Source organism: Crinia signifera, chromosome 11 (assembly GCF_055691185.1).
Source record: "Crinia signifera chromosome 11, ASM5569118v1, whole genome shotgun sequence".
Classification (NCBI taxonomy): domain Eukaryota; kingdom Metazoa; phylum Chordata; class Amphibia; order Anura; family Myobatrachidae; genus Crinia; species Crinia signifera.
The window spans coordinates 93,537,089-93,554,897 of NC_139227.1; positions in this window are offsets into that span (position 1 = coordinate 93,537,089).

The window sequence follows — 17,809 nt, forward strand, 5'->3', positions numbered from 1 at the left end:
TAGAATTTTCATTTTTTGACCAAAACGACAGGACCGGAGCTGATAAAAATGTTGATATGGATGTTATTTTTTTTCTGACTGCGATTTCAAAACCATGCACCAGAATTCACTTCTTTCAACTCAGTAATGCATTTTGGATGTGTACCTAGAGTTTAAAGCAGAAAAAAAGGAACTTTTAGAATTTTCATTTTTTGACCAAAACGACAGGTCCGGAGCTGATAAAAATGTTGATATTGATGTAATTTTTTTTCTGACTGCGGTTTCAAAACCATGCACCAGAATCAACTTCTTTCAACTCAGTAATGCATTTTGGATGTGTACCTAGAGTTTAAAGCAGAAAAACAGGAACTTTTAGAATTTTCATTTTTTGACCAAAACGACAGGACCGGAGCTGATAAAAATGTTGATATGGATGTTATTTTTTTCTGACTGCGATTTCAAAACCATGCACCAGAATTCACTTCTTTCAACTCAGTAATGCATTTTGGATGTGTACCTAGAGTTTAAAGCAGAAAAACAGGAACTTTTAGAATTTTCATTTTTTGACCAAAACGACAGGACCGGAGCTGATTAAAATGTTGATATGATTGTTATTTTTTTTCTGACTGCGATTTCAAAACCATGCACCAGAATTCACTTCTTTCAACTTAGTAATGCATTTTGGATGTGTACCTAGAGTTTAAAGCAGAAAAACAGGAACTTTTAGAATTTTCATTTTTTGACCAAAACGACAGGACCGGAGCTGATAAAAATGTTGATATGGATGTTATTTTTTTTCCTGACTGCGATTTCAAAACCATGCACCAGAATTCACTTCTTTCAACTCAGTAATGCATTGTGGATGTGTACCTAGAGTTTAAAGCAGAAAAACAGGAACTTTTAGAATTTTCATTTTTTGACCAAAACGACAGGACCGGAGCTGATAAAAATGTTGATATGGATGTTATTTTTTTTCTGACTGTGATTTCAAAACCATGCACCAGAATTCACTTCTTTCAACTCAGTAATGCATTTTGGATGTGTACCTAGAGTTTAAAGCAGAAAAACAGGAACTTTTAGAATTTTCATTTGTTGACCAAAACGACAGGACCGGAGCTGATAAAAATGTTGATATGGATGTTATTTTTTTTCCTGACTGCGATTTCAAAACCATGCACCAGAATTCACTTCTTTCAACTCAGTAATGCATTTTGGATGTGTACCTAGAGTTTAAAGCAGAAAAACAGGAACTTTTAGAATTTTCATTTTTTGACCAAAACGACAGGACCGGAGCTGATAAAAATGTTGATATGGATGTTATTTTTTTTCTGACTGCGATTTCAAAACCATGCACTAGAATTCACTTCTTTAAACTCAGTAATGCATTTTGGATGTGTACCTAGAGTTTAAAGCAGAAAAACAGGAACTTTTAGAATTTTCATTTTTTGACCAAAACGACAGGACCGGAGCTGATTAAAATGTTGATATGATTGTTATTTTTTTCTGACTGCGATTTCAAAACCATGCACCAGAATTCACTTCTATCAACTCAGTAATGCATTTTGGATGTGTACCTAGAGTTTAAAGCAGAAAAACAGGAACTTTTAGAATTTTCAGTTTTTGACCAAAACGACAGGACCGGAGCTGATAAAAATGTTGATATTGATGTAATTTTTTTTCTGACTGCGGTTTCAAAACCATGCACCAGAATCAACTTCTTTAAACTCAGTTATGCATTTTGGATGTGTACCTAGAGTTTAAAGCAGAAAAACAGGAACTTTTAGAATTTTCATTTTTTGACCAAAACGACAGGACCAGAGCTGATAAAAATGTTGATATGGATGTTATTTTTTTTCTGACTGCGATTTCAAAACCATGCACCAGAATTCACTTCTTTCAACTCAGTAATGCATTTTGGATGTGTACCTAGAGTTTAAAGCAGAAAAACAGGAACTTTTAGAATTTTCATTTTTTGACCAAAACGACAGGACCGGAGCTGATAAAAATGTTGATATGGATGTTATTTTTTTTCTGACTGCGATTTCAAAACCATGCACTAGAATTCACTTCTTTAAACTCAGTAATGCATTTTGGATGTGTACCTAGAGTTTAAAGCAGAAAAACAGGAACTTTTAGAATTTTCATTTTTTGACCAAAACGACAGGACCGGAGCTGATTAAAATGTTGATATGATTGTTATTTTTTTTCTGACTGCGATTTCAAAACCATGCACCAGAATTCACTTCTTTCAACTCAGTAATGCATTTTGGATGTGTACCTAGAGTTTAAAGCAGAAAAACAGGAACTTTTAGAATTTTCAGTTTTTGACCAAAACGACAGGTCCGGAGCTGATAAAAATGTTGATATTGATGTAATTTTTTTTCTGACTGCGGTTTCAAAACCATGCACCAGAATCAACTTCTTTAAACTCAGTTATGCATTTTGGATGTGTACCTAGAGTTTAAAGCAGAAAAACAGGAACTTTTAGAATTTTCATTTTTTGACCAAAACGACAGGACCGGAGCTGATAAAAATGTTGATATGGATGTTATTTTTTTTCTGACTGCGATTTCAAAACCATGCACCAGAATTCACTTCTTTCAACTCAGTAATGCATTTTGGATGTGTACCTAGAGTTTAAAGCAGAAAAACAGGAACTTTTAGAATTTTCATTTGTTGACCAAAATGACAGGACCGGAGCTGATAAAAATGTTGATATGGATGTTATTTTTTTTCTGACTGCGATTTCAAAACCATGCACCAGAATTCACTTCTTTCAACTCAGTAATGCATTTTGGATGTGTACCTAGAGTTTAAAGCAGAAAAACAGGAACTTTTAGAATTTTCATTTGTTGACCAAAACGACAGGACCGGAGCTGATAAAAATGTTGATATGGATGTTATTTTTTTTCTGACTGCGATTTCAAAACCATGCACCAGAATTCACTTCTTTCAACTTAGTAATGCATTTTGGATGTGTACCTAGAGTTTAAAGCAGAAAAACAGGAACTTTTAGAATTTTCATTTGTTGACCAAAACGACAGGACCGGAGCTGATAAAAATGTTGATATGGATGTTATTTTTTTTCTGACTGCGATTTCAAAACCATGCACCAGAATTCACTTCTTTCAACTCAGTAATGCATTTTGGATGTGTACCTAGAGTTTAAAGCAGAAAAACAGGAACTTTTAGAATTTTCATTTTTTGACCAAAACGACAGGACCGGAGCTGATAAAAATGTTGATATGGATGTTATTTTTTTTCTGACTGCGATTTCAAAACCATGCACCAGAATTCACTTCTTTCAACTCAGTAATGCATTTTGGATGTGTACCTAGAGTTTAAAGCAGAAAAACAGGAACTTTTAGAATTTTCATTTTTTGACCAAAACGACAGGACCGGAGCTGATAAAAATGTTGATATGGATGTTATTTTTTTTCTGACTGCGATTTCAAAACCATGCACCAGAATTCACTTCTTTAAACTCAGTAATGCATTTTGGATGTGTACCTAGAGTTTAAAGCAGAAAAACAGGAACTTTTAGAATTTTCATTTTTTGACCAAAACGACAGGACCGGAGCTGATTAAAATGTTGATATGATTGTTATTTTTTTTCTGACTGCGATTTCAAAACCATGCACCAGAATTCACTTCTTTCAACTCAGTAATGCATTTTGGATGTGTACCTAACGTTTAAAGCAGAAAAACAGGAACTTTTAGAATTTTCAGTTTTTGACCAAAACGACAGGTCCGGCCGGAGCTGATAAAAATGTTGATATTGATGTAATTTTTTTTCAGACTGCGGTTTCAAAACCATGCACCAGAATCAACTTCTTTAAACTCAGTTATGCATTTTGGATGTGTACCTAGAGTTTAAAGCAGAAAAACAGGAACTTTTAGAATTTTCATTTTTTGACCAAAACGACAGGACCGGAGCTGATAAAAATGTTGATATGGATGTTATTTTTTTTCTGACTGCGATTTCAAAACCATGCACCAGAATTCACTTCTTTCAACTCAGTAATGCATTTTGGATGTGTACCTAGAGTTTAAAGCAGAAAAACAGGAACTTTTAGAATTTTCATTTGTTGACCAAAACGACAGGACCGGAGCTGATAAAAATGTTGATATGGATGTTATTTTTTTTCCTGACTGCGATTTCAAAACCATGCACCAGAATTCACTTCTTTCAACTCAGTAATGCATTTTGGATGTGTACCTAGAGTTTAAAGCAGAAAAACAGGAACTTTTAGAATTTTCATTTTTTGACCAAAACGACAGGACCGGAGCTGATAAAAATGTTGATATGGATGTTATTTTTTTTCTGACTGTGATTTCAAAACCATGCACCAGAATTCACTTCTTTCAACTCAGTAATGCATTTTGGATGTGTACCTAGAGTTTAAAGCAGAAAAACAGGAACTTTTAGAATTTTCATTTTTTGACCAAAACGAAAGGACCGGACCTGATAAAAATGTTGATATGGATGTTATTTTTTTTCTGACTGCGATTTCAAAACCATGCACCAGAATTCACTTCTTTCAACTCAGTAATGCATTTTGGATGTGTACCTAGAGTTTAAAGCAGAAAAACAGGAACTTTTAGAATTTTCATTTTTTGACCAAAACTACAGGACCGGACCTGATAAAAATGTTGATATGAATGTTATTTTTTTTCTGACTGCGATTTCAAAACCATGCACCAGAATCAACTTCTTTCAACTCAGTAATGCATTTTGGATGTGTACCTAGAGTTTAAAGCAGAAAAACAGGAACTTTTAGAATTTTCATTTTTTGAAAAAAACGACAGGACCGGAGCTGATAAAAATGTTGATATGGATGTTATTTTTTTTCTGACTGTGATTTCAAAACCATGCACCAGAATTCACTTCTTTCAACTCAGTAATGCATTTTGGATGTGTACCTAGAGTTTAAAGCAGAAAAACAGGAACTTTTAGAATTTTCATTTGTTGACCAAAACGACAGGACCGGAGCTGATAAAAATGTTGATATGGATGTTATTTTTTTTCTGACTGCGATTTCAAAACCATGCACCAGAATTCACTTCTTTCAACTCAGTAATGCATTTTGGATGTGTACCTAGAGTTTAAAGCAGAAAAACAGGAACTTTTAGAATTTTCATTTTTTGACCAAAACGACAGGACCGGAGCTGATAAAAATGTTGATATGGATGTTATTTTTTTTCTGACTGCGATTTCAAAACCATGCACCAGAATTCACTTCTTTAAACTCAGTAATGCATTTTGGATGTGTACCTAGAGTTTAAAGCAGAAAAACAGGAACTTTTAGAATTTTCATTTTTTGACCAAAACGACAGGACCGGAGCTGATAAAAATGTTGATATTGATGTTATTTTTTTTCTGACTGCGATTTCAAAACCATGCACCAGAATTCACTTCTTTCAACTCAGTAATGCATTTTGGATGTGTACCTAGAGTTTAAAGCAGAAAAACAGGAACTTTTAGAATTTTCATTTGTTGACCAAAACGACAGGACCGGAGCTGATAAAAATGTTGATATGGATGTTATTTTTTTTCCTGACTGCGATTTCAAAACCATGCACCAGAATTCACTTCTTTCAACTCAGTAATGCATTTTGGATGTGTACCTAGAGTTTAAAGCAGAAAAACAGGAACTTTTAGAATTTTCATTTTTTGACCAAAACGACAGGACCGGAGCTGATAAAAATGTTGATATGGATGTTATTTTTTTTCTGACTGCGATTTCAAAACCATGCACCAGAATTCACTTCTTTAAACTCAGTAATGCATTTTGGATGTGTACCTAGAGTTTAAAGCAGAAAAACAGGAACTTTTAGAATTTTCATTTTTTGACCAAAACGACAGGACCGGAGCTGATAAAAATGTTGATATGGATGTTATTTTTTTTCTGACTGTGATTTCAAAACCATGCACCAGAATTCACTTCTTTCAACTCAGTAATGCATTTTGGATGTGTACCTAGAGTTTAAAGCAGAAAAACAGGAACTTTTAGAATTTTCATTTTTTGACCAAAACGACAGGACCGGACCTGATAAAAATGTTGATATGGATGTTATTTTTTTTCTGACTGCGATTTCAAAACCATGCACCAGAATTCACTTCTTTCAACTCAGTAATGCATTTTGGATGTGTACCTAGAGTTTAAAGCAGAAAAACAGGAACTTTTAGAATTTTCATTTTTTGACCAAAACGACAGGACCGGACCTGATAAAAATGTTGATATGGATGTTATTTTTTTTCTGACTGCGATTTCAAAACCATGCACCAGAATCAACTTCTTTCAACTCAGTAATGCATTTTGGATGTGTACCTAGAGTTTAAAGCAGAAAAACAGGAACTTTTAGAATTTTCATTTTTTGACCAAAACGACAGGACCGGAGCTGATAAAAATGTTGATATTGATGTTATTTTTTTTCTGACTGCGATTTCAAAACCATGCACCAGAATTCACTTCTTTCAACTCAGTAATGCATTTTGGATGTGTACCTAGAGTTTAAAGCAGAAAAACAGGAACTTTTAGAATTTTCATTTGTTGACCAAAACGACAGGACCGGAGCTGATAAAAATGTTGAAATGGATGTTATTTTTTTTCCTGACTGAGATTTCAAAACCATGCACCAGAATTCATTTCTTTCAACTCAGTAATGCATTTTGGATGTGTACCTAGAGTTTAAAGCAGAAAAACAGGAACTTTTAGAATTTTCATTTTTTGACCAAAACGACAGGACCGGACCTGATAAAAATGTTGATATGGATGTTATTTTTTTTCTGACTGCGATTTCAAAACCATGCACCAGAATCAACTTCTTTCAACTCAGTAATGCATTTTGGATGTGTACCTAGAGTTTAAAGCAGAAAAACAGGAACTTTTAGAATTTTCATTTTTTGACCAAAACGACAGGACCGGAGCTGATAAAAATGTTGATATGGATGTTATTTTTTTTCTGACTGCGATTTCAAAACCATGCACCAGAATTCACTTCTTTAAACTCAGTAATGCATTTTGGATGTGTACCTAGAGTTTAAAGCAGAAAAACAGGAACTTTTAGAATTTTCATTTTTTGACCAAAACGACAGGACCGGAGCTGATAAAAATGTTGATATGGATGTTATTTTTTTTCTGACTGTGATTTCAAAACCATGCACCAGAATTCACTTCTTTCAACTCAGTAATGCATTTTGGATGTGTACCTAGAGTTTAAAGCAGAAAAACAGGAACTTTTAGAATTTTCATTTTTTGACCAAAACGACAGGACCGGACCTGATAAAAATGTTGATATGGATGTTATTTTTTTTCTGACTGCGATTTCAAAACCATGCACCAGAATTCACTTCTTTCAACTCAGTAATGCATTTTGGATGTGTACCTAGAGTTTAAAGCAGAAAAACAGGAACTTTTAGAATTTTCATTTTTTGACCAAAACGACAGGACCGGACCTGATAAAAATGTTGATATGGATGTTATTTTTTTTCTGACTGCGATTTCAAAACCATGCACCAGAATCAACTTCTTTCAACTCAGTAATGCATTTTGGATGTGTACCTAGAGTTTAAAGCAGAAAAACAGGAACTTTTAGAATTTTCATTTTTTGACCAAAACGACAGGACCGGAGCTGATAAAAATGTTGATATTGATGTTATTTTTTTTCTGACTGCGATTTCAAAACCATGCACCAGAATTCACTTCTTTCAACTCAGTAATGCATTTTGGATGTGTACCTAGAGTTTAAAGCAGAAAAACAGGAACTTTTAGAATTTTCATTTGTTGACCAAAACGACAGGACCGGAGCTGATAAAAATGTTGAAATGGATGTTATTTTTTTTCCTGACTGAGATTTCAAAACCATGCACCAGAATTCACTTCTTTCAACTCAGTAATGCATTTTGGATGTGTACCTAGAGTTTAAAGCAGAAAAACAGGAACTTTTAGAAATTTCATTTTTTGACCAAAACGACAGGACCGGACCTGATAAAAATGTTGATATGGATGTTATTTTTTTTCTGACTGCGATTTCAAAACCATGCACCAGAATCAACTTCTTTCAACTCAGTAATGCATTTTGGATGTGTACCTAGAGTTTAAAGCAGAAAAACAGGAACTTTTAGAATTTTCATTTTTTGACCAAAACGACAGGACCGGAGCTGATAAAAATGTTGATATTGATGTTATTTTTTTTCTGACTGCGATTTCAAAACCATGCACCAGAATTCACTTCTTTCAACTCAGTAATGCATTTTGGATGTGTACCTAGAGTTTAAAGCAGAAAAACAGGAACTTTTAGAATTTTCATTTGTTGACCAAAACGACAGGACCGGAGCTGATAAAAATGTTGAAATGGATGTTATTTTTTTTCCTGACTGAGATTTCAAAACCATGCACCAGAATTCACTTCTTTCAACTCAGTAATGCATTTTGGATGTGTACCTAGAGTTTAAAGCAGAAAAACAGGAACTTTTAGAATTTTCATTTTTTGACCAAAACGACAGGACCGGAGCTGATAAAAATGTTGATATGGATGTTATTTTTTTTCTGACTGCGATTTCAAAACCATGCACCAGAATTCACTTCTTTAAACTCAGTAATGCATTTTGGATGTGTACCTAGAGTTTAAAGCAGAAAAACAGGAACTTTTAGAATTTTCATTTTTTGACCAAAACGACAGGACCGGAGCTGATAAAAATGTTGATATGGATGTTATTTTATTTCTGACTGCATTTTCAAAACCATGCACCAGAATTCACTTCTTTCAACTCAGTAATGCATTTTGGATGTGTACCTAGAGTTTAAAGCAGAAAAACAGGAACTTTTAGAATTTTCATTTTTTGACCAAAACGACAGGACCGGAGCTGATAAAAATGTTGATATTGATGTTATTTTTTTTCTGACTGCGATTTCAAAACCATGCACCAGAATTCACTTCTTTCAACTCAGTAATGCATTTTGGATGTGTACCTAGAGTTTAAAGCAGAAAAACAGGAACTTTTAGAATTTTCATTTGTTGACCAAAACGACAGGACCGGAGCTGATAAAAATGTTGATATGGATGTTATTTTTTTTCCTGACTGAGATTTCAAAACCATGCACCAGAATTCACTTCTTTCAACTCAGTAATGCATTTTGGATGTGTACCTAGAGTTTAAAGCAGAAAAACAGGAACTTTTAGAATTTTCATTTTTTGACCAAAACGACAGGACCGGAGCTGATAAAAATGTTGATATGGATGTTATTTTTTTTCTGACTGCGATTTCAAAACCATGCACCAGAATTCACTTCTTTAAACTCAGTAATGCATTTTGGATGTGTACCTAGAGTTTAAAGCAGAAAAACAGGAACTTTTAGAATTTTCATTTTTTGACCAAAACGACAGGACCGGAGCTGATAAAAATGTTGATATGGATGTTATTTTATTTCTGACTGCATTTTCAAAACCATGCACCAGAATTCACTTCTTTCAACTCAGTAATGCATTTTGGATGTGTACCTAGAGTTTAAAGCAGAAAAACAGGAACTTTTAGAATTTTCATTTTTTGACCAAAACGACAGGACCGGAGCTGATAAAAATGTTGATATTGATGTAATTTTTTTTCTGACTGCGGTTTCAAAACCATGCACCAGAATCAACTTCTTTCAACTCAGTAATGCATTTTGGATGTGTACCTAGAGTTTAAAGCAGAAAAACAGGAACTTTTAGAATTTTCATTTGTTGACCAAAACGACAGGACCTGAGCTGATAAAAATGTTGATATGGATGTTATTTTATTTCTGACTGCATTTTCAAAACCATGCACCAGAATTCACTTCTTTCAACTCAGTAATGCATTTTGGATGTGTACCTAGAGTTTAAAGCAGAAAAACAGGAACTTTTAGAATTTTCATTTTTTGACCAAAACGACAGGTCCGGAGCTGATAAAAATGTTGATATTGATGTAATTTTTTTTCTGACTGCGGATTCAAAACCATGCACCAGAATCAACTTCTTTCAACTCAGTAATGCATTTTGGATGTGTACCTAGAGTTTAAAGCAGAAAAACAGGAACTATTAGAATTTTCATTTGTTGACCAAAACGACAGGACCAGAGCTGATAAAAATGTTGATATGGATGTTATTTTTTTTCTGACTGCGATTTCAAAACCATGCACCAGAATTCACTTCTTTCAACTCAGTAATGCATTTTGGATGTGTACCTAGAGTTTAAAGCAGAAAAACAGGAACTTTTAGAATTTTCATTTTTTGACCAAAACGACAGGACCGGAGCTGATAAAAATGTTGATATGGATGTTATTTTTTTTCTGACTGCGATTTCAAAACCATGCACCAGAATTCACTTCTTTAAACTCAGTAATGCATTTTGGATGTGTACCTAGAGTTTAAAGCAGAAAAACAGGAACTTTTAGAATTTTCATTTTTTGACCAAAACGACAGGACCGGACCTGATAAAAATGTTGATATGGATGTTATTTTTTTTCTGACTGCGATTTCAAAACCATGCACCAGAATCAACTTCTTTCAACTCAGTAATGCATTTTGGATGTGTACCTAGAGTTTAAAGCAGAAAAACAGGAACTTTTAGAATTTTCATTTTTTGACCAAAACGACAGGACCGGAGCTGATAAAAATGTTGATATGGATGTTATTTTTTTTCTGACTGCGATTTCAAAACCATGCACCAGAATTCACTTCTTTCAACTCAGTAATGCATTTTGGATGTGTACCTAGAGTTTAAAGCAGAAAAACAGGAACTTTTAGAATTTTCATTTGTTGACCAAAACGACAGGACCGGAGCTGATAAAAATGTTGATATGGATGTTATTTTTTTTCTGACTGCGATTTCAAAACCATGCACCAGAATTCACTTCTTTCAACTCAGTAATGCATTTTGGATGTGTACCTAGAGTTTAAAGCAGAAAAACAGGAACTTTCAGAATTTTCATTTTTTTGACCAAAATGACAGGACCGGAGCTGATAAAAATGTTGATATGGATGTTATTTTTTTTCTGACTGCGATTTCAAAACCATGCACCAGAATTCACTTCTTTAAACTCAGTAATGCATTTTGGATGTGTACCTAGAGTTTAAAGCAGAAAAACAGGAACTTTTAGAATTTTCATTTTTTGACCAAAACGACAGGACCGGAGCTGATTAAAATGTTGATATGATTGTTATTTTTTTTCTGACTGCGATTTCAAAACCATGCACCAGAATTCACTTCTTTCAACTCAGTAATGCATTTTGGATGTGTACCTAGAGTTTAAAGCAGAAAAACAGGAACTTTTAGAATTTTCAGTTTTTGACCAAAACGACAGGTCCGGCCGGAGCTGATAAAAATGTTGATATTGATGTAATTTTTTTTCTGACTGCGGTTTCAAAACCATGCACCAGAATCAACTTCTTTAAACTCAGTTATGCATTTTGGATGTGTACCTAGAGTTTAAAGCAGAAAAACAGGAACTTTTAGAATTTTCATTTTTTGACCAAAACGACAGGACCGGAGCTGATAAAAATGTTGATATTGATGTTATTTTTTTTCTGACTGCGATTTCAAAACCATGCACCAGAATTCACTTCTTTCAACTCAGTAATGCATTTTGGATGTGTACCTAGAGTTTAAAGCAGAAAAACAGGAACTTTTAGAATTTTCATTTGTTGACCAAAACGACAGGACCGGAGCTGATAAAAATGTTGAAATGGATGTTATTTTTTTTCCTGACTGAGATTTCAAAACCATGCACCAGAATTCACTTCTTTCAACTCAGTAATGCATTTTGGATGTGTACCTAGAGTTTAAAGCAGAAAAACAGGAACTTTTAGAATTTTCATTTTTTGACCAAAACGACAGGACCGGAGCTGATAAAAATGTTGATATGGATGTTATTTTTTTTCTGACTGCGATTTCAAAACCATGCACCAGAATTCACTTCTTTAAACTCAGTAATGCATTTTGGATGTGTACCTAGAGTTTAAAGCAGAAAAACAGGAACTTTTAGAATTTTCATTTTTTGACCAAAACGACAGGACCGGAGCTGATAAAAATGTTGATATGGATGTTATTTTATTTCTGACTGCATTTTCAAAACCATGCACCAGAATTCACTTCTTTCAACTCAGTAATGCATTTTGGATGTGTACCTAGAGTTTAAAGCAGAAAAACAGGAACTTTTAGAATTTTCATTTTTTGACCAAAACGACAGGACCGGAGCTGATAAAAATGTTGATATTGATGTTATTTTTTTTCTGACTGCGATTTCAAAACCATGCACCAGAATTCACTTCTTTCAACTCAGTAATGCATTTTGGATGTGTACCTAGAGTTTAAAGCAGAAAAACAGGAACTTTTAGAATTTTCATTTGTTGACCAAAACGACAGGACCGGAGCTGATAAAAATGTTGATATGGATGTTATTTTTTTTCCTGACTGAGATTTCAAAACCATGCACCAGAATTCACTTCTTTCAACTCAGTAATGCATTTTGGATGTGTACCTAGAGTTTAAAGCAGAAAAACAGGAACTTTTAGAATTTTCATTTTTTGACCAAAACGACAGGACCGGAGCTGATAAAAATGTTGATATGGATGTTATTTTTTTTCTGACTGCGATTTCAAAACCATGCACCAGAATTCACTTCTTTAAACTCAGTAATGCATTTTGGATGTGTACCTAGAGTTTAAAGCAGAAAAACAGGAACTTTTAGAATTTTCATTTTTTGACCAAAACGACAGGACCGGAGCTGATAAAAATGTTGATATGGATGTTATTTTATTTCTGACTGCATTTTCAAAACCATGCACCAGAATTCACTTCTTTCAACTCAGTAATGCATTTTGGATGTGTACCTAGAGTTTAAAGCAGAAAAACAGGAACTTTTAGAATTTTCATTTTTTGACCAAAACGACAGGACCGGAGCTGATAAAAATGTTGATATTGATGTAATTTTTTTTCTGACTGCGGTTTCAAAACCATGCACCAGAATCAACTTCTTTCAACTCAGTAATGCATTTTGGATGTGTACCTAGAGTTTAAAGCAGAAAAACAGGAACTTTTAGAATTTTCATTTGTTGACCAAAACGACAGGACCGGAGCTGATAAAAATGTTGATATGGATGTTATTTTATTTCTGACTGCATTTTCAAAACCATGCACCAGAATTCACTTCTTTCAACTCAGTAATGCATTTTGGATGTGTACCTAGAGTTTAAAGCAGAAAAACAGGAACTTTTAGAATTTTCATTTTTTGACCAAAACGACAGGTCCGGAGCTGATAAAAATGTTGATATTGATGTAATTTTTTTTCTGACTGCGGATTCAAAACCATGCACCAGAATCAACTTCTTTCAACTCAGTAATGCATTTTGGATGTGTACCTAGAGTTTAAAGCAGAAAAACAGGAACTATTAGAATTTTCATTTGTTGACCAAAACGACAGGACCAGAGCTGATAAAAATGTTGATATGGATGTTATTTTTTTTCTGACTGCGATTTCAAAACCATGCACCAGAATTCACTTCTTTCAACTCAGTAATGCATTTTGGATGTGTACCTAGAGTTTAAAGCAGAAAAACAGGAACTTTTAGAATTTTCATTTTTTGACCAAAACGACAGGACCGGAGCTGATAAAAATGTTGATATGGATGTTATTTTTTTTCTGACTGCGATTTCAAAACCATGCACCAGAATTCACTTCTTTAAACTCAGTAATGCATTTTGGATGTGTACCTAGAGTTTAAAGCAGAAAAACAGGAACTTTTAGAATTTTCATTTTTTGACCAAAACGACAGGACCGGACCTGATAAAAATGTTGATATGGATGTTATTTTTTTTCTGACTGCGATTTCAAAACCATGCACCAGAATCAACTTCTTTCAACTCAGTAATGCATTTTGGATGTGTACCTAGAGTTTAAAGCAGAAAAACAGGAACTTTTAGAATTTTCATTTTTTGACCAAAACGACAGGACCGGAGCTGATAAAAATGTTGATATGGATGTTATTTTTTTTCTGACTGCGATTTCAAAACCATGCACCAGAATTCACTTCTTTCAACTCAGTAATGCATTTTGGATGTGTACCTAGAGTTTAAAGCAGAAAAACAGGAACTTTTAGAATTTTCATTTGTTGACCAAAACGACAGGACCGGAGCTGATAAAAATGTTGATATGGATGTTATTTTTTTTCTGACTGCGATTTCAAAACCATGCACCAGAATTCACTTCTTTCAACTCAGTAATGCATTTTGGATGTGTACCTAGAGTTTAAAGCAGAAAAACAGGAACTTTCAGAATTTTCATTTTTTTGACCAAAATGACAGGACCGGAGCTGATAAAAATGTTGATATGGATGTTATTTTTTTTCTGACTGCGATTTCAAAACCATGCACCAGAATTCACTTCTTTAAACTCAGTAATGCATTTTGGATGTGTACCTAGAGTTTAAAGCAGAAAAACAGGAACTTTTAGAATTTTCATTTTTTGACCAAAACGACAGGACCGGAGCTGATTAAAATGTTGATATGATTGTTATTTTTTTTCTGACTGCGATTTCAAAACCATGCACCAGAATTCACTTCTTTCAACTCAGTAATGCATTTTGGATGTGTACCTAGAGTTTAAAGCAGAAAAACAGGAACTTTTAGAATTTTCAGTTTTTGACCAAAACGACAGGTCCGGCCGGAGCTGATAAAAATGTTGATATTGATGTAATTTTTTTTCTGACTGCGGTTTCAAAACCATGCACCGGAATCAACTTCTTTAAACTCAGTTATGCATTTTGGATGTGTACCTAGAGTTTAAAGCAGAAAAACAGGAACTTTTAGAATTTTCATTTTTTGACCAAAACGACAGGACCGGAGCTGATAAAAATGTTGATATGGATGTTATTTTTTTTCTGACTGCGATTTCAAAACCATGCACCAGAATTCACTTCTTTCAACTCAGTAATGCATTTTGGATGTGTACCTAGAGTTTAAAGCAGAAAAACAGGAACTTTTAGAATTTTCATTTGTTGACCAAAACGACAGGACCGGAGCTGATAAAAATGTTGATATGGATGTTATTTTTTTTCCTGACTGCGATTTCAAAACCATGCACCAGAATTCACTTCTTTCAACTCAGTAATGCATTTTGGATGTGTACCTAGAGTTTAAAGCAGAAAAACAGGAACTTTTAGAATTTTCATTTTTTGACCAAAACGACAGGACCGGAGCTGATAAAAATGTTGATATGGATGTTATTTTTTTTCTGACTGCGATTTCAAAACCATGCACCAGAATTCACTTCTTTAAACTCAGTAATGCATTTTGGATGTGTACCTAGAGTTTAAAGCAGAAAAACAGGAACTTTTAGAATTTTCATTTTTTGACCAAAACGACAGGACCGGAGCTGATAAAAATGTTGATATGGATGTTATTTTTTTTCTGACTGTGATTTCAAAACCATGCACCAGAATTCACTTCTTTCAACTCAGTAATGCATTTTGGATGTGTACCTAGAGTTTAAAGCAGAAAAACATAAACTTTTAGAATTTTCATTTTTTGACCAAAACGACAGGACCGGACCTGATAAAAATGTTGATATGGATGTTACTTTTTTTCTGACTGCGATTTCAAAACCATGACAAGAAATTCACTTCTTTCAACTCAGTAATGCATTTTGGATGTGTACCTAGAGTTTAAAGCAGAAAAACAGGAACTTTTAGAATTTTCATTTTTTGACCAAAACTACAGGACCGGACCTGATAAAAATGTTGATATGGATGTTATTTTTTTTCTGACTGCGATTTCAAAACCATGCACCAGAATCAACTTCTTTCAACTCAGTAATGCATTTTGGATGTGTACCTAGAGTTTAAAGCAGAAAAACAGGAACTTTTAGAATTTTCATTTTTTGACCAAAACGACAGGACCGGAGCTGATAAAAATGTTGATATGGATGTTATTTTTTTTCTGACTGCGATTTCAAAACCATGCACCAGAATTCACTTCTTTAAACTCAGTAATGCATTTTGGATGTGTACCTAGAGTTTAAAGCAGAAAAACAGGAACTTTTAGAATTTTCATTTTTTGACCAAAACGACAGGACCGGAGCTGATAAAAATGTTGATATTGATGTTATTTTTTTTCTGACTGCGATTTCAAAACCATGCACCAGAATTCACTTCTTTCAACTCAGTAATGCATTTTGGATGTGTACCTAGAGTTTAAAGCAGAAAAACAGGAACTTTTAGAATTTTCATTTGTTGACCAAAACGACAGGACCGGAGCTGATAAAAATGTTGATATGGATGTTATTTTTTTTCTGACTGCGATTTCAAAACCATGCACCAGAATTCACTTCTTTCAACTCAGTAATGCATTTTGGATGTGTACCTAGAGTTTAAAGCAGAAAAACAGGAACTTTTAGAATTTTCATTTTTTGACCAAAACGACAGGACCGTAGCTGATAAAAATGTTGATATGGATGTTATTTTTTTTCTGACTGCGATTTCAAAACCATGCACCAGAATTCACTTCTTTAAACTCAGTAATGCATTTTGGATGTGTACCTAGAGTTTAAAGCAGAAAAACAGGAACTTTTAGAATTTTCATTTTTTGACCAAAACGACAGGACCGGAGCTGATAAAAATGTTGATATGGATGTTATTTTTTTTCTGACTGCGATTTCAAAACCATGCACCAGAATTCACTTCTTTAAACTCAGTAATGCATTTTGGATGTGTACCTAGAGTTTAAAGCAGAAAAACAGGAACTTTTAGAATTTTCATTTTTTGACCAAAACGACAGGACCGGAGCTGATAAAAATGTTGATATGGATGTTATTTTTTTTCTGACTGTGATTTCAAAACCATGCACCAGAATTCACTTCTTTCAACTCAGTAATGCATTTTGGATGTGTACCTAGAGTTTAAAGCAGAAAAACAGGAACTTTTAGAATTTTCATTTTTTGACCAAAACGACAGGACCGGACCTGATAAAAATGTTGATATGGATGTTATTTTTTTTCTGACTGCGATTTCAAAACCATGCACCAGAATTCACTTCTTTCAACTCAGTAATGCATTTTGGATGTGTACCTAGAGTTTAAAGCAGAAAAACAGGAACTTTTAGAATTTTCATTTTTTGACCAAAACTACAGGACCGGACCTGATAAAAATGTTGATATGGATGTTATTTTTTTTCTGACTGTGATTTCAAAACCATGCACCAGAATCAACTTCTTTCAACTCAGTAATGCATTTTGGATGTGTACCTAGAGTTTAAAGCAGAAAAACAGGAACTTTTAGAATTTTCATTTTTTGACCAAAACGACAGGACCGGAGCTGATAAAAATGTTGATATGGATGTTATTTTTTTTCTGACTGCGATTTCAAAACCATGCACCAGAATTCACTTCTTTAAACTCAGTAATGCATTTTGGATGTGTACCTAGAGTTTAAAGCAGAAAAACAGGAACTTTTAGAATTTTCATTTTTTGACCAAAACGACAGGACCGGAGCTGATAAAAATGTTGATATTGATGTTATTTTTTTTCTGACTGCGATTTCAAAACCATGCACCAGAATTCACTTCTTTCAACTCAGTAATGCATTTTGGATGTGTACCTAGAGTTTAAAGCAGAAAAACAGGAACTTTTAGAATTTTCATTTGTTGACCAAAACGACAGGACCGGAGCTGATAAAAATGTTGATATGGATGTTATTTTTTTTCCTGACTGCGATTTAAAAACCATGCACCAGAATTCACTTCTTTCAACTCAGTAATGCATTTTGGATGTGTACCTAGAGTTTAAAGCAGAAAAACAGGAGCTTTTAGAATTTT